This window comes from Balaenoptera borealis (assembly GCF_965194805.1).
Source record: "Balaenoptera borealis genome assembly, chromosome: 19".
Taxonomy (NCBI): domain Eukaryota; kingdom Metazoa; phylum Chordata; class Mammalia; order Artiodactyla; family Balaenopteridae; genus Balaenoptera; species Balaenoptera borealis.
The window spans coordinates 12,543,248-12,567,852 of NC_138878.1; the positions used below are offsets into that span (position 1 = coordinate 12,543,248).

General features: G+C 45.1%; 1 protein-coding gene across 10 annotated transcripts in view; it reads left to right on the top strand.

Annotated features, from left to right (window-relative positions):
- IL34 (interleukin 34) overlaps positions 1-24,605 on the top strand; it is a 63,426-nt gene that overhangs the window by 13,975 nt on the left and 24,846 nt on the right. The window contains exons 2-3 of one of the 10 annotated variants that reach the window (XM_082369992.1): positions 6,464-6,670; positions 8,125-8,305. The exons of 4 other annotated variants lie outside the window; for them this stretch is intronic. The gene's annotated coding sequence lies outside the window, so the exon portion shown is untranslated. Of the gene's footprint in view, positions 1-1,132; positions 1,246-1,278; positions 6,671-8,124; positions 8,306-8,535; positions 10,108-15,360; positions 16,604-24,605 lie in introns of those variants that run through there. 5 more of the 10 variants (XM_082369991.1, XM_082369990.1, XM_082369994.1 and 2 more) reach the window with 5 other exon arrangements.

Below are 24,605 nucleotides of genomic sequence, written 5' to 3' on the forward strand. Positions count from 1 at the left end.
ATATGATTGGTTTACAGTGAAAAGTAGCTTCCTCTCCGTATCCCATTCCTTAGGACTCTGTTTTCATCTGTCCAAATACAATCACTGATACTAGGTTCTGTGGGTCCTTCTAGAGATTGACATACATACTCAAGCTCGTATTTATATTTATTATTCATTTGACAAACATCCATGAGCATTTACGATGGGCCAGGCGCAGGAGATGGGGCAGAGAACAAAAGGAAGTCCTGCTCTCATGGAGCTTACATTTGTTGCAGTTGGCATCACCAACTAGATCTCCAGTCCTCACAAGAACTCTGCCCGGCAGGTATTATCCCTGTGGGAAGGGCTCAGGATTGAAGGAGGACTCTCTGGGGCCAACCAAATTCTCCAAGAGCTCAAGCAGAGAGGCTGGTCCTGCCAAGAGCTAGGGGCAAGGCTGCTCAAGGCCAGAAGAAGCAGGTTCTTGAAGGGAGGGCTTCTTGCTAAGGCAAATGGGTGGAGATGAGGAAGAGGTGAGGAGGCAGCTAAAGGAGGCTGCCAGCCCGGTCTGGAGCCAGATTCATATCAGAGTAATGACTTGGAAGCCCTCCTATTCCCAGATGGCTGCATTTTAATTCCTTAGTTTTGTTTCCTCTCGGTTTCTTCTTAGACACATTCTTCTGGGGTCGAGTCTAACCTTGTCTGGCTGACCTCAGGAGGAAAGGGATTTATCTATACTGTGAGTAACCCTGCCGGGGGAGTGATCAGGGTGTCCCCAGAGGTGTAGAGGGAACTGTGGTCATGAGAGGTTATGATTAAGAGCCGGGGAGAGGCAGTCAGCTGCTGGGATCAAGATGTCTGAGTGGCAGATGTGGGCCAAGTTGGCTTTCCCGCCTGGGTCTCCCTCCCAGGCTGGAGGTGACACTCTTAGACATGGCACTGGGCTCTCTGGCATCCCATTTCCCACGTCTGCCTCAGACACTGGAGCCAAGCCCTGCAGCCACATATATGGCACCCTCTACCCATCCCCCAGCCCAGCTAAAATTATTTGTGTCCATTTGCAATGAGGGTGGAGCTGTTCTTATCTGTATGTGTCATACATGTAGTAATAATAGTTCACCACTGACCAGGCTGAGGGCCAGTAACTGCAAATTTCATTCCCATTTTATAGATGAGGAAGCCGGAGCTCTGAAGCCAGATTACACTGCATTGCCTCCAGAGGGTCCCAGCACCCAGGGTGGCAGCACACACAGTTGGGGTACTTCTCCCCAGCTTGACACGTTTGTAAGTGCCTCACTCAGGCAGCTCAGGTGGTGCCTGATGTTGACCCTCCTGGCTGAGCTGAGCCTTTTCCTCTCTCTTAGATTCTTGGGTGGTTCTCTGGCTCCCACCTTCCCAAGTGGCACTGCTTTGGGCCATTTCTGATTATTTCCTAGGCGTCTCTACCTCTTAAAGTGGAGTTACCCCCTCACAGGGTTTAACTAGTTTTATGGTTCTTGTTACAAATCGCCGGGTAGGACCAATCCAGAAAGATTGGAGTATTTTATCAATGAGCATGTCTCAGACATATGTGTCTCTTACCAAATACATCTCTTTAATTCCTAGAGGCAGAATGGATTTACTTATATGGTGATTTACACTCTGTACAAATGTAAGCAATGTGCTCTTGAGCCCCTGCATCTGTTAGGTGTTACCAATTTTACTGAGTAGAGAATGATTCTTCATATAGCTGTACCTCCTGGGAATATACCAGGCAAATGCCTGGGTGGCTCCGGCCCTGAAGGGACAATTCTGTAAAGGGTCTAGGACTCCTTTCCATCTAGGCATGGCTCAAACCGCCTGGAAGGACTGTCCCCCAGGCCCTGCCAGGCACATGAACATCCAGTAGAGACTCTTTAGAGGTCACCTTCCTTCACTGCAGGGCTTGGAGGAATGGTTGTTGTCCTGGCCTCCAGCTCCGGCCTCCAGCTCATCTTGCCCATCAGTGTTCCCTGAGTGAGTGTGTTCACCAGGTCATTCCCCTGCTCACAACCTGTACTGGCTCCCTGCTGCCTGACACTCAAGAGCTGCTTGGTTTTCAAGGCCTTCTGTAGTCCTGTGTTGGCCTGCCTGACCAAAGTAGACTCCCATGACACCCTGATGCTGCTTCTCGGCTCCAAGACAAAGGACCTTCTCTGCTGTCCCGAGCATTTGCCATGTGGGCCTCATCTCCACGCTTTGTTCACTTTCTCCCCACTTCTCCCTCCTCAGTGTCTTCTCTTGTCCCCATTTTCCATCCTTCATCCTCTAGTTTAAGTCTCCTTCTCCTTGCCATGAAGCCTACTTTGATCACTTTGGCCAACTTTGATCCATCCCTGCTTCAAACACTTATTAAATTTATCGTCCATAAAGACTAGCCTTGAACCATTCTGTATATGTTCTCTCAGCCTGCCTCCAAGACCGCCAACTAGCCTGTGATTTCCATAAGGGCAGAAAACTGAATGCCTGAGAGTCTAAGATGGTTCTGGGCATACTGCCTGCTTACTAGCCATTAATAGCGAGACACTGTATATGGAAACATTCTGTAACTCTCAGACAAGGCACCAAGTGCACAATAGGGCTCTTAGTGTTACCATATTCCACTGATTCACACCTTTCCCCCACTCCCCACATTTTAACATCTCTGAAATCAGGATCAATGGCAAATCACAATTTAACTGATAGGTTTTTCCTCCTCTTTCTCAGTGTCATGTAAAATATTGGTGCATTTTACAATCCATTGTGCATTAGACTTGATGAAATAAGGCGTTACTGGTTGATGAGAGAATCTGCTGATAGCTGTTTCTGGATTGGACCTGGGAAAAAGCATTTGGGAGAAATGAGGGAATTCTGGGAAAGATGAAGGGACACAGGGTGAGGAGAGGATGCTGGGAAAAGTGGAGGATGCTGGGGGAGATGAGGGATGCTGGGAGAAGTGGGGAATGCTAGAAAAGGACGGGAGGGTACCCTATTGGGCCCAGAAGCTTCCTGAATCATTCTGAATTGATTCAGCTATTCCTTCCATATTCCTGTCCTCTGTGCATATGCTACTTCAGAGGCTGATTCACAGAGGCAACCTCTGGGTCCTGTCTCTGAAGTTGCAGGGTGCTCAGGTTACCCCTCCAGCTCCATATTCTTTTGGGCTTCATCCCATATGCTGGGCCTTCCTGGGCCTCACAGTCAGGCTCTTCCAGCTGCATAAAGCTGCTGGGTGGGGGAATGTGGTCTCCTTTTGCCTTCAGACTGCCCTCTAATGTAGAGCTATCAGCAAGGGCTTTGGGGTCAGACATATTTAGATTTAATGCTTGCTGTCCCATTTGCTAGCTGTGTGATTTTTGGCAACTTGTAGACCTTTCTGAGCTTTGCTTTCCTCATCTTTAAAATGAGGGTGAGGGAATTCCCTGGTGGTCCAGTGGTTAGGACTCCGTGCTTTCACTGCCGAGGGGGCAGGTCAGGGAACTAAGATCCTGCAAGCCACGTGGCACGGCCAAAAAAAATAAAAATTAAAATTAAAAATGAATAAATAAAATGAGGGCTAGAATTTCTAATTCTGGTACTGATGTGTGTGTTGTGGGGGGGGATTAAATGACGTAAAGTGATTAACATTAGCTATTATTATGATGATGATGACGATCGTCATTGTTCCTTTAGTCCTTTTATTCAAGCTTAGGTAGCCCCAGCTTCTCATGGACACTGCCTACATTGTCAACCCAGATTTTATGGGCCCCAAACATCCCTGAAGCAGAGGCAGCACCACCTCCGTGGCCATCCCCAGCCGTGACTGGGAGCTCTGGCTCTTTTTCCGTCACTCTACTAGTTTTCACTGAGCACCTCCTGTGTGTCCACTGGGGGCTGTGCCGGCTGAACACTAGAGCTCTAGTTTCATTGGAAAAATAAGGCAAAATTCCGGTTATGGCTAAAAACCAGTACAAAGAAAAAGAAATGTAAGTGAGGTTCCTTTTCAACAGAATGGAAGGTTTGATAGTTTTTCGGGGAAACTCTACAAAAACATCCAGAAACTTAGGATATAAAACAATCAGCATTTTTTTATGCATAGCTGAGCTGCATGGGAATAAGGATAGCCCTGGGCAAGACAGTAAAGGAAGTTGGGAGGGAGTGAGGCTGCTTTGCCTTCCCTGAGGGCCCTTCACTGGTCTGGATATCCAGGGAAGTAGATTTGAATAGCCATAGGGACTAGAGCCAAAGTTTTGAGCCCACATGAAGCAGGGAGGTAGAAATGAGACCCCCACATACAGCTGAGACCCTTAAGGGTTTAAGCTTCTTTTAAGTGAAGTTAGGCCAGAAAAAATTCAACCTCTGGAAGAGGCAGAGAAGGAAGATTTTCTAACCTGGCCTGGGTCTGGTTTGAGAAGGGGAAGACCTCCTCTGAGAAATGTATAATCACACATCTGCCCTCTTTTGGATTTGGGATCAAATTTACACTGCTCATGTGATCCTAGAGTCTCCAGGCCAGGAAGTGATCATAAAAGCTACTCCTGGCTGGAAAATTCATAGAGAAAGAAAGTAGAATGGTTGCCAGGACCTGAGGGGAGGGGGATATAGGGAGTTGTTTAATGAATATAGAGTTTCCATTTTGCAACATGAAGAGTCCTGGAGACTGACTGTACAACAACATGAAAATATTTAGCACTCCTGAACTGTATACTTAAAAATGGCTGAGACAGTAAATTTTATGTTATGTATATTTTACCACAATTTAAAAAACACACACACAAAAAACAAAAACAAAAAAACCCAAAAAACTACTCCTACCTGGTACTCCTTGGAACACCTGGAAGAAGCAAAAGCAAAACCTTCAACCCAGCCTGGTCAGGCTGCCCACAGGATGCCTGTCAAACTTGAACAAACAGTCCAAATTAGAAATGCACGAGGAAGCCAGCCACCATGAGGGAGTCAGCAGCAAGATCAGGAAAGAAAGCAAGAGAATCAAACTTACGGTTACCCAAGGGGAAATGTGGGGGGAAGTGATAAATTAGGAGATTGGGATTAACATATACACACTACTATATATAAAATAGATAACTAATAAGAACCTACTGCATAGCACAGGGAACTCTACTCAATACTCTGTAATAGCCTATATGGGAAAAGAATCTGAAAAAGAATGGATATATATATGTATAACTGATTCACTTTTCTGTACATCTGAAACTAACACAACATTGTAAGTCAACTACACTCCAATAAAAATTAAAAAACAGCAAAAACAAACAAAATCAAGGTATTGGCAGGGTTGGCATCTTCTAAGGGCTGGGTCTGTTCCAGGCCTCTCTCCTTGGCTTGTAGTTGTTCTTCTTTTTCCCATTTCTCTTCATAAAGTCTTTCCTCTGCATCTGCCTCTGTGTCCAATTTCTCCTTTTCAGAAAGATATTACTGGGTTAGGGCTCACCCTTACCACCTCATTTTAACTTACCTCTGTAAAGACCCTGAAACCATGGTTAAATCCACTTCACCTGCCTTCACTAATCAAGGTTATTTTAAGATTTGCAGGTCCTCCAAGAGGCATGTAGCCTAAACAATAAGATGTTTGCCCGAGTTGTTTTCTAGGAACTTGGAGTCAGCTGCGTCTAGATCAAGCTGAGTTGGTTAAGGACTGGCTAGGACCACCCACCCTCCAGCTGGGCATGTGCAGTGTCCCCTCAGTGACCTCTTGAACATGCAGAGCTTAGGCCTGCGCAGAACCATGCACCTTTCTCCAATCACCTTTCCCCACGCTCTCCTGTGCCTCAAACTGTCCTGCTTTGTTATTTGTTATCCCATCAATACCCCAAGCCCATTGCCTTCGTGGACTTGAGGTTTGTTCTCCTGATTCCTCGCTGGGCTGCCTTGCAAATAAACCCTCTCTTTGCTGCAAAGAAAAATAAATAAATAAATAAATGTCCCTGGATGTTTACTGTCAAACAAACAAACACCACACCACCACCACCACCAGAACTGGAAACAAAGTAGAAGTCCCTCAGTCAGGGAATATTATGCAGCCATTAAAAGGTTTGGAGGGGGAATTCCCTGGTGATCCAGTGGTTAGGACTCAGTGTTTTCACTGCCAGGGGCCCAGGTCGGGGAACTAAGATCCTGAAAGAGACACGTGGCGCAGCCAAAAAAACAAAAAAAGCAAAAAAAAAAAAAGATTTGGAGGGATTTTCCTGAAGAATTTTACTATTGAGTGAGAAAAGTAAGAAATAGAGACAGGTACTATTATGATCCCCTTTTTGCAAAGAAACTCCAAATAAAGCCAAACTTGACCCCAAACCCCACGCTTGTATTCGGTGTATTTCTGTATAGATACATGAGCATGAAGAAGGTGGTGAAGGCTTCCCATCAGGGCTGCAGGTGAAGGAAGAGAAGAAGGAAAAAAAGAGAGATTTTGGTGCAACTGAAAATATCTACAATACTCAACCTTCAGCCTCTCTGCTCTGATCCTGTTTATGGAGTAGGATAACTGATTGTGTGTTTGTATCTGCAGGATAAAAAAATTAGAATACTGACTTGCAGATATGCCCACTGTGAAGTGGGGGAGAAAACAAGTTATATGGATCTGGCGATTCCATTTTATTCATACAAACAAGCATACCTCTTCCCTATGTATATATGCGCTCATGTGTTGGTGTGAGCAAGGAGAAAGGTGTGGAAGGACAGGTGTTGGCAACTGATGTAAAGCCGGACACGTGAGGTAAAGTTGGGGCATGTTACGTGCACCTGACATTTTATCTCCTACAGTTTTGGACGCTAGCAGTCTGAAATCAAGGGCCGTGCTCGCTCTGAAGGCTGGATTCCTCCTTGTCTCTTCCTAGGTTCACTCCTGTGTTTGGGTTTGAGGCCCACTGTGGGAAAGGTGGGGGGAGGGTAGGAGGAGAATGGAGGGCTGCTGGTAGAATCTGAGGCTGCCCACCGCGTGCTCCCTGTTGAGGAGAGATGGACCCGACTCCCAGTCTATGGGCCACCGACTCTGGTAACAGACATTTCCAGAAGTTCTTGAGGAACCCTCCTTACTCAGGCTGGGTCCCCTTGTGAGGGACCTTGAGTGGCTTCTCATCATGTGTTAGAAAGGTTTTGAAGGCCCGCCCCTTCCCAGCCTCCCGTCCTCTCTGTGCCTCCCTCTCTCTCACCCACCTGCTCTGTGACCAGGCCTCCCCATCAGTGTCAGCTGCTCCAGGCTAGGCTTGCAGCTTTTTGTTTTTGTGTGCCAACCCCTGGCACACGGGAGAGGCTCGGGTCACAAGCGCATGTAGAACAGACTTTAACTCTGACTCATTTAACAAGTTTCACGTTCTCATACAGGTGGCATGGGCAAGAGTAGGGGTTGTGGTGGAACCAGGGAGGGTCCTGGGTCAGACTGGTGTGTGTGATGAGAGGGGAGGCTGGCGACTCTACCCTGGCCCCAGACCTCCCCGTTCCAAGTGGCTTGGGGACAGGGGGCTGCGTCTGATTCCCCTTTAGCTGCAATATATGCATGTTAGAAAAGACAGACCAGGCCCCCACTGCGGGCCTCCCTGCATTAATTAGTTAACACGGTGATTGAATTCGCCTCATGATAGGCACTAAGCTAGGGATTCAGTGGGGCTTATGTTCTGGTGGGGATGGGTGGGGGATGGATGCGAAACTACTAATGCATGTTTAATTACAATTGCAGTAGCTGTTATAAAACACAGGCCCCATTGCTCTTGGAAGGTGTAACAGAGCAAGTTTGATGATGAGCCAGAACAGAGCCCGTGTGCCAGGGCCTGTGTCCCTGCCAGCAGCCTTGTTAGAGCAGGGCTTGAACCCAACCTCAACAAGTGTGAGGCCAAACATTTGCGGGAAGTTGGGCCTTGTGTGACCAAGACGCTCCCCACAGTGGGGACCTCTGCAAACATCCCCATTTCCCCTCCACCACTCCTCCCTCTCAACTCAGCTCGAAAAGGAGTTTCTCAAGCTCCATTTTCAGGTGGGTAAAGTGAGGCCTAGAGAAACGAGCCGATTTGCTCTACTAGGTCCCAAATCAGTAAGGAGAAGCCAAAGCCAGGCTTCTCGGCACCGTGCTGAGCCTGCCCAAGTCCCCACAGTCCATCCTCTGTGAGCCAAAAAATGAGAAACAAAGCTGCTCTGTTCACCGAGATTTCTATTTTCTCCATTGTTCTCCACTAGGGACATTCCTGAATTGGTAAAGAAGGGACTGGCGCAGCCCGAGTCCTGGCAGTTGATCGGCTATGCTGTCCCTAAACCAGAATTGAAAAGTCAGGAGACAGAATTAGGAGAAGTCCGAGACTCTGAGGACCTCCCAGCCAGAGCTGGGACAGTGAATAGATGCTCAGGACACTGTGATCAGGTCAAAGGAAGAGGGTGGGGAGGGGGCATGGGGGGAAGAGGGACAGTCCCCTTGGAGAGGGGGCAGCTGGAGCAATCGGGACTGGCCACCTTATGTGGGTCAGGGGCAGCATGTGAGAGAGTCTGGGAGGGTATGGGTGTGGGGGAGGGGAAGTGGGGAGGAGGGAGAATTAGGCTGGCAGGGGAAGGGGGTGAGGGCATTCTGCTCAGGGAACAGCAGGAGCAAAGGGATTGAGGCCGGTCAGTCATTGGGTGGCGGAAGGGGTGGGCTTCAGGGGTGAGAGCCTGACCCCCTGGTGATCCTGGCTCCATGGAGCAAAGGATCATGAGAGTCTTGTCCTGTGAGAGGGGAAGGCTGTCGGTCCTATGGGAGGAGGGCTGTTCCAGACACCCCTTAGGCTGAGAAAAGCAGAGAACCCTCCTCTTTTTTTTTACTGTGGTAAAATATACATAACATACCATTTTAAACATTTTTAAGTGTACAATTCAGTGACGTTAGGCACATTTACAATGTTGTGTAACCATTATCCCTATTTCCAGAACTTTTTTTCTTAAAGAACATTTATTTATTTATTTATTTATGGCTACGTTGGGTCTTCGTTGCTGCACGTGGGCTTTCTCTAGTTGCGGGGAGCTGGGGCTACTGATCCTTGCAGTGCGCCGGCTTCCATTGCGGTGGCTTCTCCTGTTACGGAACATGGGCTCTAGGTGCGCGGTCTTCCGGGCTTCCGGGCTTCCGTAGCTGTGGCTCGTGGGCTCTAGAGCGCAGACTCAGTAGTTGTGGCTCATGGGCTCTAGAGCGCAGACTCAGTAGTTGTGGCTCATGGGCTCTAGAGCGCAGACTCAGTCGTTGTGGCGCACCGGCTTATTTGCTCCGCGGCATGTGGGATCTTCCCGGACCAGGTCTCGAACCCGCGTCCCCTGCATTGGTAGGCGGATTCTTAACCACGGTGCCACCAGGGAAGCCCGAGAAATTCAGTAGATTTTTATATGTTGATCTTGTGTCCTGCAACCTTGCTGAGCTCGTTTATTAGCTCATCTTGTTCCTAATTTTAGGGGGAGAACATTCAGTCGTTCACCATGTAAGTTTCTCATAGATGCCCTTTTTCAGGTTGAGGAAATTCCCTTCTATTCATAATTTGCTGAGAGTTTCCTTGACAGTGGATGTTGGATTTTGTCAAAGGGACAAAATCTACTACATCTGCTGAGGTGATCATAGGTTTTTCTTTTTTAGTTTGCTAACATGGGGAATTCACAATGCTCGATTTTCAAATGTGAAACTAACCCTTCATTCTTGGTACTGCATGTGAAATTAGAATAGGACGTGGGCATCCAGGTCCCTCCAGAGCATCCCGGGCACTGTCCTCCGAGGAAACTGGGTTTGTTGCCTAGTCATCCAGGAAGAAGGAGGGAGGGGACAGAGGGCAAGGGCGGGGACAGCACGTACCGCCAGACACAGCTGCCTGCGTCTGCCGCCTCAGGTGAGCCGCTCCAGCTGAGCCAGGGGCCAACCTGGGACCCAGCGGCAGCTCGCCACAGCCTGTGTGCTTGCGGGGTGAGGCGGTCCCTGCTCTCAGGCTCTCTTGCAGGGTCTCAACGCTCAGCCCTTGCATCTCCTGGAGCCTCGTTCTCTGCATCTGCGAAACGGAGCTGGTGGTGGCTGGGCAGCCAGAGCACACGCACTGACCCAGGAGGCCGCAAGCTGCGGCCAGTCTGCGCGCCCCACGAAGGGTTCCTGAGTGCAGCGGAGACTGCCCACCAGGCCACACGCGCGCCGGCAGTTTCCTTCTCTGTGCAATGAAGGTAATGATCCTTCCTTCCAGGACTGCTCTCTTCAGTGAACCCATGGTGCCAAACCACTTAAATAAACCAGATAAAAGTGGCCGATGCCCCCCACTTGCTAGCCGTGTCTTTCTGCCAGTGGCTGAATCTCTCAGCCTTAGTCTCCTTACTTGTAAAATGGAGATAATGGTACCAAGAGGTGTGGGTACCGATGATAATTCGGTGTCACCGGACAGATGAGCGAGCGCCTGGCACAGTGCCTGGCATGTGGGAGATGCTGGGTAACATGTGGGGCATCTCAGGTGCCCAGAGCTGGTGCGGCTGCGGTGGAGACTCTTCTGGAGCTGGAGGAGCCACAGAAGCAGCCAGGGGCAGGAATGCACCCTGCCCTGGTTTAAGTGTGCAGTGATGTGCGTTTGCGGCGCCGCCGTGCCACGGGCCGGTGCTCTCAGCAACCCTGCCAGGCTGGCATGATCCTTGCGCCCCACCCAGGTACCAGCGGGGAAGGGGAGGCTCAGAGCTAGAGCTAGAACTGGAATCCAGATGCCCTTGGTCGTTTTGAGGGGTTTGTGCCTTTCTAAAAGGTGAAGGATCTCCCCAGGGTTGATGCTAACTCTGGTCCTACGTTGAAGGGTAGTTGAGAGAGGGAGCTGAGAGAGGAGAAGGGAATCAAGTAGCCAAGGAAGCTCTTGGTGTATTCTGTCCTTCCCCATCCTGGCCTTGGGCGGGGTTTTTCCTCCAGCTTCTTGGGCTGAGTGTTTAGCTGACCTAGTTCTCCTTCTCTATTGGCATTTCAGCATCCGGCCCAAATGTCCTACTCATTCACTCAGATATTGTTCATCAGATGTTATTGTCTTCTGTGTGCATAGGCTCTGGGGACACAGTGATGAGGTCAGAACAAGGCTCTGGAGGCCATTCTTACAAGATAACATACAAGTGAACACAGCCAAGATAAATGCAGAAGTGCCCCAGGGAGTGTGACAGGGAATGACCTGGGCAGGTCAGAGAAGCCACTCTATGCAGGTGATGTTTGAGTTGACAAGAAAGCAGCTGGGCAGAAATCTGGGGTGGGACGTTCTGGGCAGAGAGAACAGACATAGTCCTTAAGGAGGAGTCGGTTTGATGTGTAGCTGGAGGTCAGTGTCTGCTTGGACAGTGGGTGGAGTTGGGGGAGGGGTCACCTTGCAGTGTGTGGGGAAGTCAGGGGGAACTGTGAGGACTTATTCTAAGTGCAGATTCCAGGATGCTTCTGAAAATGAAAAATATGCTTGTATTCTTTTCTCACCTTCTGTCTTTTGTGATTTGGGGGGCCTCTTGTTTGGAAACATATTTGAGGGACTCTCAGAACTGGAAGGAAGTATTGGTGCCCACCAGATCCCCTTTAGCCACTGTTGTACCTATTTCTGGGCTGTCACGAACAGCAGACCCCATGTCATTCTCTAAGCCACCTTGCCAGAGTTACTTGGTGGGGTCACACCCCCTGGGGCAGGGGAGGCCACTGACTAGTCAGGGGTATGAAAACCCAGCCGCCTTGCCCTAGGGTGGGAGGACTCTGGTGTTATTTATTTAGTTATTTATTTTTAATAAATTTATTTATTTATTTTTGGTTGCGTTGGGTCTTCGTTGCTGTGCGCGGGCCTTCTCTAGCTGCGGTGAGCGGGGGCTACTCTTCGTTGTGGTGCACAGGCTTCTCATTGTGGTGGCTTCTCTTGTTGCGGAACATGGGCTCTAGGCATGTGGGCTTCAATAGTTGTGGCGCGTGGGCTTTCAGTAGTTGTGGCTTGCGGGCTCTAGAGCGCAGGCTCACTAGTTGTGGCACACAGGCTTAGTTGTTCCGCGGCATGTGAGATCTTCCACGACCAGGGCTTGAACCTGTGTCCCCTGCATTGGCAGGCGGATTCTTAACCACTGCGCCACCAGGGAAGTCCTCTGGTGTTATTTAAAAATGCTTTAGCACCCCCAAGACCTGCCCTTCCCTATCCTCTCCCCTCACTCCTTCACCTGAAAGTTTTCTCCGGCGAGCTCTCCCTCAATAACTCATATAAAAGCGAACCCCGTCTCAGGCTCTGCTTGTGGGGAAACCAAGCTTAGGCCATTAGAGACCATGTGTTTTTTGGATTAGAAACTGAGGTTCTAGGTTTAGAAACTTCCAGCTCTGAAAGTCCCTAAAACTGTGTGATTTACTCAATCATGCAACAGGTTAGTGGCAGGGCCAGGCCCAGGAACTACTCAACAGCCAGAAGGCATCAGGGGTATGGGGTGAGGCCTGCTGGTGAATGTGGTGCAGAGCCAATGTCGCAGCTGTGGTTTACCAGCAGCTGTGCTCCCAGATGAAGCTTCATCTCAGGTAAGACCCCCTCTGCATGAATTGCTCCAGAGACTTTATGTTCAGAATTCCACCCCCTTCCTCCTGTATTAGAGTAGTTCACACTAAAGTGTGAAAGATTGGCAGCTCAGAGACAATGCATCCTGAAAAGAAGATGCTTGTTAACCCCAATAAATCTTTAATTCGATGGACTTTTTGTCAGGGTGGTAAAGTGAGTTGGAAGAATGCGTACAGTGCAATTCTGTAGGGTTTTGAGGGCGTGAGGGAGCCATATATCAGGAAATTCCTCAGCTTTCCCAAGGATCAGCTTCCCCACTCCCATTTCTGCTTCTCCTCACCCTCTTCTCCCCACAATCAGATACGTTGAGAAGTGCTGGTGTCTTCCTCACGTTTTAACAGCTGTGCCTGTCAAAGGTGCGAGTCACTGGAGGGGAAAGTGACTCAGCTAAAGAAATAATTTGGCCAAAAGTGCATTTTTGTAAAGAACAGACTGGTGATTTGAGCTAAGCTCCCCGGTAAGTGACTGATCTCTCAGAAGCACAGAGGACTGTGTATGATTTAGTAAATTTCCACACCATTTTCTAAAGGGCTGGCATCACTTGCTGGCTCAGGCAGGTTTGTGATATAGGTCTGGGCACGGCAGGGAAGGCACTCCTGAGGAGTGGCCGCCTCCCTGGACGGGGTTTCACCTGGACAGTGTTTCACCTTACTGTCCAAGTGGCCTTGGGCAAGTCATTTACTTCTTCCCTGGCACAGCTTCCTCATCTAAACAAATGGAGCTGGATATTCCAGAACCTTGGTCCTCAAAGTGCAGTCTGCAGACCAGGAGCATCTACAACACCTGGGAGCTTGTTAGAAATTCAGAGTCCTGTGTCCCACCCCAGACCTTATGAACCTGTATTTTAACAAGATTCCCAAGCCATTTGTATACATATCACAGTTTGAGGAGCCCTGCTCTGGACAAGACCACTCAAATGTAGTCCTTAAACCAGCTGCATCAGTATCACCCAAGCTTGTTAGAAATGTAAGTTCCTGAGCTCCAGACCTACTGAATCACATCTCTGAGGGTCGGCCCTAAAAGCCTGTGTTTTAACAGCCTCTCCAGGTGATTCTTAAGCACGCTGACCTTTGAGAAGCACCCTCAGTCAAGTAACATTTATTCTAGCAGAGGGTTGGCTGTAGAGCAGCTGTTGTATACAGAACTTGTTCAGTGCTGCTTTGCGGTTCTGGAAACGCTCACATTGCACTCCACAGCAGTTCTGGGATGTTCTTTTGTCTTTATCTTGCTTTGCCAAAGAGAAAACTGAAGTTTAAGGGAGGTTAAGTGAGTTGCCCAAGATCTTTCTATCTCACAATGTCTTGTATAGCATTATTGACATAAGATGTTTCTGGCAAAGTCAGCTGTTACAGGGTAATAAAACTCCTCGTAAATATTTAAGATTACCTGTTGATAAATGACAGAGGCTCTTGGAACATGAGCTGGGATAGATTTTGTGGGTCTTGATCAAGGCTTAGGAGCTCATGAACTGCAGCTCTTCTTTTACAGTCTCTTGTTGTGATTAGATAATATGTTCACATGGTTTAAACATCATATAATAAAGGACTATAGTCAAAGTTTTTCTTTCACTCTTGTTCCATAACCACCCCGTACCTTCCTCCCTCAGGTAACTGTTTTTGTTTTTTTTAATTAATTAATTTAATTTATTTATTTTGGCTGCGCCGGGTCTTAGTTGCGGCACACAGGATCTTCATCGCGCCACATAGGATCTTCATCGCGCCACATGGGCTCTTCATTGCACCACGAGGGATCTTTTGTTGTAGCATGCAGCCTTCTTAGTTGCGGCACACATACAGGATCTAGGTCCCCGACCAGGGATCGAACCCAGGCCCCCTGCATAGGGAGCGCAGAGTCTTACCCACTGGACCACCAGGGAAGTCCCCCCCAGGTAACTGTTTTTAGTTTATTGGATTTAACCTAATTAAAGCTGATCCTTGGCAAAGCTGTGGACTCTCCTGATATATGGCTACCCTCATGACCCCCAAAATCTCTGAACTTGCAGTATATGTATTTTTCCAATTCACTTTATCATCCTGACAAAAAGTCCATCAAATTACACATTTATTTTGGTTAAAAAGCATCTTCTTTTACGGATGCACCATCTCTAAGAGGTTCTGAGCTGCCACTCTCTCACACTTTAGTGTGAATTATTCTAATACAGCATCTCTTTATACAAATACAAGCATATACAAATATGTATATATATATATGTGTTCTATATAACATATATTAACTATATATAATAGCATATATCACATATATTTAATGCTTTGTCACCTCTGCCGACACAAGTTACAAACTAGAATACACGGTGCTGTTCTGTGCCTTGCTTGTTTCACTGAATATATTACGCAGTTCTATTGTGTGATAGCAGTTGTTTCCATTCTGTTATCACAGACATTGCTTGTATAGGTGGCATTTTGCCAGTGCTTATTATATGTGCAGGATAAATTCCCAGAAATGAGATTGCTAGGTATCTGCATTTGTAATTTCAAGTTTTTTTTAAGTTTAAGTTAGTACCAATTTGCACCTCTACCAGCTTTGGTTGAGAAGTTACTGTTTTCTCACCTCTTTGTCAGCTCGTTAAATTGTCACATCATTGGATTTTTACCAATCTGATAGGTGAAAAACAGTGACTCAATTGAGTCTTTTTTTTTTTTAATATTTATCTATTTATTTTATTTTTGGCTGTGTTGGGTCTTCGTTGCTGCACGCAGGCTTTCTCTTGTTGTGAAGAGCGGGGGCTACTCTTTGTTGCGGTGCGCGGGCTTCTCATTGCGGTGGCTTCTCTCGTTGTGGAGCACGGGCTCTAGGCGCGTGGGCTTCAGTAGTTGTGGCGCATGAGCTTAGTTGCTCCACGGCATGTGGGATCTGGATCTTCCCGGACCAGGGATTGAACCTGTGTCCCCTGCATTGGCAGGCGGATTCTTAACCACTGCGCCACAAGGGAAGTCCTCCTCAATTGAGTCTTCATTTAAATTTGTAATGAAAGTTTTAAACTTAGAATATGTGTTTACGGGCCATTTCTATCTCTTTTTCTATGACTCTCTTACTATTAGTATTCTGCTTATTTTAAAAATTGGATTGTAGGGACTTCCCTGGCAGTCCAGTGGTTAAGACTTCGCCTTCCAATGCAGGGGGTGCGGGTTCTATCCCTGGTCCGGGAGCTAAGATCCCACATGCCTGGAGGCCAAAGAACCAAAACATAAAACAGAGGCAATATTGTAACAAATTCAATAAAGACTTTGGAAATGGTCCACATCAAAAAAAAATCTTAAAAAAAAAATTGTATGGTTGCCTTTTTCTTTATTTCTAGGAACTGATTATCTACTAGGGAAGGTTGGCATTTTGCCTTTGATAAAAGTCATGTCTAACTTAGTTGTTTCTCTTTTATTTTGTTGATGGTTGGTTGGTTTTGTTTGCATGTGTTTTTATTTTTTGCTGTCAAATTTATCAGTCATTTCTTTTATGGCTTCTGAATGTTGAATCATAGGTACAAAGGTCTGCCCCACTTCAAGATAACATGTTATTTATTTTCTTCTGTTATTTTACATCCAAATTTTGATCCATTTGGAATTTATCCTGAGGTATGCTGTAAGGTATAGATCCAACTTTTTTTTTTTCAGATGGCTATCTTTTCTCTGCTGAATTGAAAAGCTACTTTTATCGTAAGCTGTTTGTCATAAGCTTTTTTTCTCATACATATGTGGGTCTGTTTCAGAACTTGCTACTCTTTTCCATTGGTTTCTCTGTCTATTCATGTTCATTCATGTTCACGGTTTTGCTTGCTACGGTTTACAATATTTAAAAATATCTTTTGGTGTATTGAAGGGCTGCCCCTTATTTTTAGATCTCTTTCAGGCTACTCTTGCTTATTTGTTTTTCTATTTGAACTTTGAAATCTGGTATATAATTACACACACACGTGTTGGTGTTTTTACTGGAATTGCTTTAATAAAAACTGAAGTATAACACACATACAGGAAAGGGAACAAATTGTAAGTATACGGCTTGATGAATCATCATATAGTAAAGTGAACTATTACCCAGATCTGGAACTGGAGCAGTACCAGCATGGAGGAGCCCCCCTCCGGTCCCCAAGCAGTTATTACTACATCGCCCTCTTCCAAAAGGTAATTATCATCCTCATTTCTTTATGTCATAGATTAGTTTTGATTTTTTAAAAAACTTTATATAAATGGATTCTTTTGTATTTGGCTTCTTTTGCTCAACATTATATTTGTGAGGTTTTTTAAGTCTGTCCTCCTGCTGATGGACAATTAAGTTGTTCCCAGTTTTTGGCTATCATGAATAATGCTGCCAAGAACATTGTAACACATGGCTTTTGGTGCCCCTATATATACATTTCTGTTGGATATTTACTTACGAGAGAACTTATACATGGGATATGCATATGTTCAACTTCAGAAAATACTGCCAAACTGTGTTCCAAATAGATATGTAACCATTTACCCTCCTTCCAGTGGTATCTGAGAATTCCAGTTATTCCTAGTTCCTGCAACAATTGGTTTTGTTGGTCATTTGGATTTTACTTACTCTGGTGTGTGTGTAGTGGTAATTAATTGTGGTTTTAATTTTCACTTCTGTAATGACTAATGAGGTTAAGCACTTTAAAATATGTATTTGTTGGCTATTTAAATATTCTTTCATGAAATGTATTGGGATTGCTTCAAATTTATATTAACTTCAGAGAATGGACATATTGATGATGTTGGATGTTCCTATCCAGGAACATGGTATGTCTTTCCATTTGTTTAAATCTTCTGTGTCCTTTAGTATTGTTTACAGTGTTTTGGTATGGATCTTGCACATTTTTTGATAGGTTTATTCCTAGATATTTTATGTTTTTTATGGAGTCTTTTCTAACTGGCTATTGTTTGTAGTAGTTTCTTTTATTTTTTTTTTAATTTTTAATTTTTATTTTTGGCTGTGTTGGGTCTTCGTTTCTGTGCGAGGGCTTTCTCCAGTTGTGGCAAGCGGGGGCCACTTTTCATCACGGTGCGCGGGCCTCTCACTGTCGCGGCCTCTCTTGTTGCGGAGCACAGGCTCCAGACGCGCAGGCTCAGTAGTTGTGGCTCATGGGCCCAGTTGCTCCGCGGCATGTGGGATCCTCCCAGACCAGGGTTCGAACCCACGTCTCCCGCACCGGCAGGCAGACTCTCAACCACTGCGCCACCAGGGAAACCCCTGTAGTAGTTTCTTAATTGATTCTTTTAGCTGTTCTAAGCTTATAATCATTTCATCTATAAATAGAAATATGTTTCCAATTCCAATTCCTCCTATGCAATTCTTTACTTTTTGTTTTTTTAATTGAGATATAATTGACATATAACATTGTATTAGTTTTGGGTGTACAAAATAATGATTCCATGTATGTATATGTGTGAAATGATTACCACAATAAGTTTGGTTAACATTCGTCACCACAAGTAGTTATAATTTTTTTCTTATAATGAGAACTTTTTAAGATTTGCTCCTTTAGTAACTTTCAAATATACAATGCAGTATTGTTAACTATAGTCACTGTGCTGTACATTATATTCCTTCATCCAATTATTTTATCTCTCATTTCTTTAACTTATCTAATTGCACTGGCTAGTACCTCCTGTACAGTGATAGTGTGCACATGTGTGTTATATCTGACTTTAGTGGGAATGCGTCTGGTGTTTGGTGTTTTCTAGTTAAGCAAAATGCTGGCTTTTGACTGAGATTTATATATTTTATCTTATTAAGGAATTATCCATTGATTCCTACTTCGGGATTTTTTATCAGGAAAGTGTGTTTTTTGTCAAATTTTGTCAAATGCTTATTCAACATTTATGGATTTCCTGGGATCTATCATTATGTTATACTATATTAAGAAGTTTCTGCGAGTTCCCTGGTGGACTAGTGGTTAAGATTCTGGGCTTTCATGGCCGTGGCCTGGGTTCAGTCCCTGGTCAGGGAACTAAGATCCTGTGAGCCGTGCAGTACAGCCAAATAAAAAAAAAGAAGTTTCTTAATATTGAACCATCCCTGTACTCCTGGAGTAAATTCCCCTTGGTCTTTTCTTTCTTTTTTGGCCACGCCACGTGGCTTGCAGGTTATTACTTCCCTGACTAGGGATTGAACTCGGGCCACCGAAGAGAAAGTACCAAGTCCTAACCACTGGACCGCCAGGGAATTCCCTCCCTTTGGTTTTTTAATGTGCTGTGCCACCCTACTGGAGACGGTTCTTTGACTGAGCCAACAGCTACTGTGGACTCCTCTGGAGAGGGTCTAGGGACATGTACAGAGTCAGTACATATGGACTGAAGTGTCTTTTCCTAAAGTAAGGAACCATTGGTTTGATTCTTTTTTAGCAAACCCAGCTCCAAACTCCTTCCTGGTGTAATGGACAACAGAAACTGGGGTTTTGGGAATCCCCTGGTGGTCTAGTGGTTAGGACTCTGTGCTTTCACTGCCGTGGGTCCGGGTTCAATCCCTGGCCAGGAAACTAGGATCCCAGAAGCCATGTGATGCAGCAAAAACAACAACAAAAAAACCCCGACAACTGGGGTTTTCCATCCAGTTGGGAAAAAATGCATGTTTCTGATCTTAGCCTTTTTTTCAGTTTAGCTCTGTTGTCGTTTGGTTAACTTTCATCTCAAAACAAAACAAAACATTCCAAAACCCAAAAAACAAAATTAAACAACCTTAATCCTGTTACACTCAGTTTTTGTTTATATAATGCTTTGGAGGATGTCCCAGTAGACTTTGGGACTCACTGCTCTATTGTTTCTCAAGAAGGGAAAAAAGTTGAAGGAGTCTGGATATTTAACAAACCTTCGGGTTCTCAGTCACTGGGGAATCCAGTGCCCAATCCAAAGAAGAGGCATCCACTTGGCAGTGCAGCCAGTGGTTAAGACTTCCAGGCCAATTTGTCTGGGCTCAAATCCCTCCTCTGTGTACTGCTGTGTGACCTCAGACAAGTTATATCACCTCTCTGGTCCTCAGTGCCCTCATCGAAAATTAAAGATAATAATGGTCCTACCTCTAGCCTTGTTGTGAGGATTCGGTGAGTTCATGCCTGGCAAGTTCCTTGGCCATAAATGTGGGGGATCCAGAATGGGGATCAGAGCATCCACTGCGGATTGGGCCAGGTGGTCTTTGCATTCAGTGACCTTCCTGACCTTTGCTGATGCCAATCCTCATGCAGATATCTGCCGGTGTGCTTAGACAAGTGACTGGCAAGTTCTCAGGGTCATGGGCTTCTAAGATGAAGCAAAATAATGAAATAAAAATTCCCCTTTTGTAAGTGTCTGGGCTGCAGAAAGCAAAGGAATGGAAGATTCCTTAAGGTTGATATTTCAGATAATAAATTTGTGAGTTACTGAAGAGCTGGGTTAAGGCTCTTGGCCCCTAATCAGGCTTTTCTGCAGCCTTTAATTCTAAGGCTTGGACCTCCCTCGGAAGTGGGTTGGCTCATTTTTGAATGGGGCATCTGCAGGGTGGCTTTCTTGGGTAGTGCTGCCTGTAGTCCCCATAGTATTTGTATCTGAGAGGGTAAAAGAGGCATTTTGCTGTGGGCAGAGGGAACAGATGCGGAGGGTGGTTGAGTGTGAAGGGAGAGCCATTGGGAGGGAGGGGCTCCCTGGGCAGTGCCCCGGTTCTCCCGCTAAATGTGGATTCTGAACAGCATTGCCTGGCTCTCCTTCAGGTGTTCTGTCTAATTTGGTGAAGCAGAAGCCAAAGGAAGCCTCATCACCAGCTTGCTGTTTCCAATGAGCTATTTGCAACTTAAAAAATTGTAGTATAATTACTTAAAATAAAAGGCACAGACCTTAAACATTCTGTTTGATGGTTTGTTAGTTTCCTAGGGCTACCGTAACAAAGTACCACAAATTTGGTGGCTTAAAAGAACAGAAGTGTGTTCTCTCACAGGCCTGGAGGCTAGAAATCCAAAATAAAGGTGTCAACAGGGCCATGATTTCTTTGACCTTTCATTGCCTCTTCCTGGCTTCTGGTGGTTGCTCACAATTCCTTGGCTTGTGGACATGTCATTCTGATCTCTGTCTTGATCGTCACGTTGTATCCTCCCTGTGTGTCTCTATTTTCTCTTCTTATAAGGACGCCAATCATTGGATTAGGGCCTTCTGTCATCTGGTATGACCTCACTCTAATTTAACGAATTAAATCTGCAAAGCCCCTATTTCCAAATAAGGTCACATTCTAAGATTCCAGTGGACATGAATTTTGGGGGGACACTATTCATCCCAGTACAGATGGCTTTTGACAATTGTGTATACCCAGGTGACCACCACCCCAGTCAAGAACCAGGATATTTCCATCACTATGGATTTGCTCATGCCCCTTTCTAGTCAGTTCCTACCACTACCACCTACCCTAGACAATCACTGTTTGATTTCTGTTACTGTAGATTAGTTTTTTGCCTGTCCTTGCATTCGAGTAAATGGAATGATGTAGCATGTGCTCTTTCATGTCTGGCCTCTTTTGCTCAAAATGTTTTTGAGATTCATCCATGTTGTTGCATGGATCACCAGTTTGTTCCTTTTTCTTGCTGAGTAGTCTTCCGCTGTGTGATTATACCACAGTTTGTATATCCATTCTTCTATTGATTGTTTTCAGCTTTTGGAACTGCATATTATTCATAGCATGAATATAGTAGCAATGCACATTCTTGTTTGTTCTTTTTGTGGACATAGATCTTGAGTTTTCTAGGTTAATACTAGGAGTAGGATTGCTGCTTCATAGGGCAGGTGTATATTTCACTTTATTAGAATTGGCAAACAGTCTTCCAAAATGATTGTATGCTCCCAAGGGCGATGTGTAAGAGTTCCAGTTGCTTCGTATCCTCATGAACTCGGTTACTTTCTTGGTGGTAGTTATTTTCTTTGATGCATAGAGAGGGTAACTCTCTGCAGAGGTTTCCATCCACAGAGCTGTCGAGCTAAAGGCCCTCCAGCTACTGACTTCTGCTTCTCTCCTTTTTGTTTTGTTTTGTTTTCTTTTTTATCGTGTTGCTCCAAGGAAGCTTTCAGGCAAAAAGGTCTGCTGGAGTCCCTTTGTCCACTGTCCCTTTTTTCTGAGAAGAGCAGAAGTATGGACTCTCCACACTCTGTTCTTCTACTCTTGAGTCTCCTTGCTTGTTGGAGGTCAGAGGTTGGAGATCAGAGGTTGGAGTCCTTCAGAAGGACATCAGCAACTTTCTTGAAGCAGGAGCTGTTCAGAGTGTTCAGGGGTCCCACGTGACTAGTTCCACACTGTGTTTGTTTCTTTCTTTCACAGTCAAGTATTTTGTTCACAGATCTCTATTGATGGTACAAAAGCAACAGCAATAAAGGAAATCATTCAAAAATAAAAGAGAGAAGTTTACTGGTCTTGGAATATATTTGGGGAGTGGGGGTGGATAAGTTGCCTTTAAAGTTAAAACTGTAAAATTACCACATAATAAAAGCCTTTGCTTTGAAAAAATAAAAAAGAGAAAGCTTAAGTTTTCCAAAACCCGTCTTTACTGCTATTTATAATAGTGAATAATAATAATAGTAAATACTGAGCTACCGCATACCATCCCATGTTCTAAGTTTTCCATATATAGAAACTCGGTAAATACTCCCATAACGCTTTGAGGTCAGAATTTTGTATCAAGGCCATTTTACAGATGAGGAACCTGAGGCGAGAAGAGAATGCTGACCTCTCCCAAGGCAAGGTGGAGCCAGAATTTGCACTCAAGTGTTCTAGCTTCAGAGTCTGTACATATCTTACCTGCACATTTTTTCCTTAGGGTCATTCACGTTTTGGAAACCTAGTCACATTTATTTAAAAAGGAAACATTATATCACTACCATAAATGGGAGATCCATATCACTTGCCAAAGATAGATGATAACTATAAAAACAAATACTCTGATAACAACATTATTCTAACTTATTCCTATTGTTTCTCCCCCCAACACCATTTTTTTTTTATGGTTTGTGCTTTTGGTGTCAAATATAAGAAAATTTTGCCCAACTCAAAGCCACAAATATTTTCTCCTAGAATTTTTATAGTTTTAGGTTTTGCAGTTATGTCTATGATCCATTTCAAGTTATTTTTATGCGTGGTGTGAGGTAAGGGTTATGCTTAATTTTTTTTTTTAAGTAAGGATTTCTAGTAGTTTCTGCAGCATTGGTTGAAAAGACTCCCTTTCCATGTCTTCTCTGAGTCTGACTTTTCCCTGGGAATGGGAGGATTAATTCTCGCAGTCGCTACAAGGAGAAAAAGGTATAATCATTGTGCTACACTGGATATATACCCATTGGCACACGGTCAGGACTCAATAAACAGCAATTAGTTCTCAGATTATGGTAACTGCTTTCCTGTGGTTTGGCATTTAAGTTGTTTCCAGTTTTCTTTCTTCAAGTGTAAACAGCAATGCAATGGATATTCCAAGCGTACTGCTTTTTTTTTCTTTAAAGTTATTTTAGAGTATATTTACACATCTTAATCCATACTACAATTAGTGTTAGAAGTGTTTGGATTCATGCACTCTGCCAGAAGCCAGAAGCCATGCATTGCTTTTGAATTAGCTCTGCTTCTAACTAGAGGGAGCTCCTTGGGAGTGCTAAGAACTGGAATCATCACCTTCCCTGGCAACCCCCTGCCACCATCCCCAGTGGGTATTTTCTCATCTTCCCTTTAGCTGCACACACTTTCCCATGATACTGTTTTCTACTCATTTATTTACCTCCTTGCCTCCCCCACTGGCCTGTATACCTCTTACTGGAATCACACCTTACCAGTTCCCAGCACAGTGGCTGCACATAGTAGGTGCTTAATAAATGTTGACTGTAAGAACAGCATGCAGCACAGCATGAACTAGTACTGCCGCTGGGTCTGTGGACTTCTCTGAGATGAGCTTTCTGATAACATTGTTCTTTTAGCACTGGTGCTTTCGTTCCAAGACATCTCATCATTTAAACAGCGTTTTCTAAGTGTGGATTATGTGCCATTAGTTAATGTTGGATGGTGTAACATGGTACTTGGATCCTGCATTAAATAACATTGAATCCCAGAGTGAGGAAATTTCTTTTCAGTTCTTTTTCAATCCTTCTTACTTCTCTAGGACAGGGTTTCTCAGCCTCAGCTGAGAAACAAACAATTCTTTGCTGTGGGGCGGCTGCCCTGTGCAGGGTAGAATGTTTACAGCATCCTGACCTCCACCCACTAGATGCCAGTAGCGCCGCCACCCCCAGTTCTGACAACCAAAGATATTTCTAGGCATTGCCAAATGTCACCTGGGGGACAAAATCCACCTCCCAGCTGAGAATGACTGCTCTAGGAGAAAGACTCAGTCTGGTGCTAATATATTTCAAACACCTCTCTAACCCTTGTTAGTCTCCCTTTTCCAAAAAGAGAGAACAGATCCCTAGTTCAGCAGGCAATGCTTTCTCACTCGAATTTACATTATTTTGCTCTCCTTGATGTTACCTTCTCATTTTGGCAAGTTAGAATTGTTTTCCTCTCAAAGTAAGTGTTATGAAGTTTTCTTTACAAATAAATTTCAGTAAAAAGGTGAGTGACTATAGAGAAATATACCTCAAACATGTAGGTATGGCCCAAATAGCTCTGTGTTAGACACCTGGTTCTAAGGAAACGTTGAGTAATGCATCTTCCTGTTTCAGTGCTTCTGTCGTTTGCAGCACTGGGCAGGCTTTTATGTTTTTCTTTTTTAAAATTAATTAATTAATTAATTTTTTGGCGTGTTGGGTCTTCATTGCTGCGTGCGGGCTTTCTCTAGTTGCGGTAAACGGGGGCTACTCTTCGTTTTGGTGTGCAAGCTTCTCATTGTGGTGGTTCCTCTTGTTGTGAAGCATGGGTTCTAGGCACATGGGCTCTAGTTGTGGCTCGTAGGCTTTAGAGCGCAGGCTCAATAGTTGCGGCGCACGGGCTTAGTTGCTCCATGTGGGATCTTCCCCGACCAAGGATCGAACCCGTGTCTCCTGCATTGGCAGGAGGATTCTTTTTTTTTTTAAACATCTTTATTGGAGTATAATTGCTTTACAATGGTGTGGCAGGTGGATTCTTAACCACTGCGCCACCAGGGAAGTCCAGGTTTTTATGTTTTGCTTCATCTAAGTCAATACTCCAGCTTGG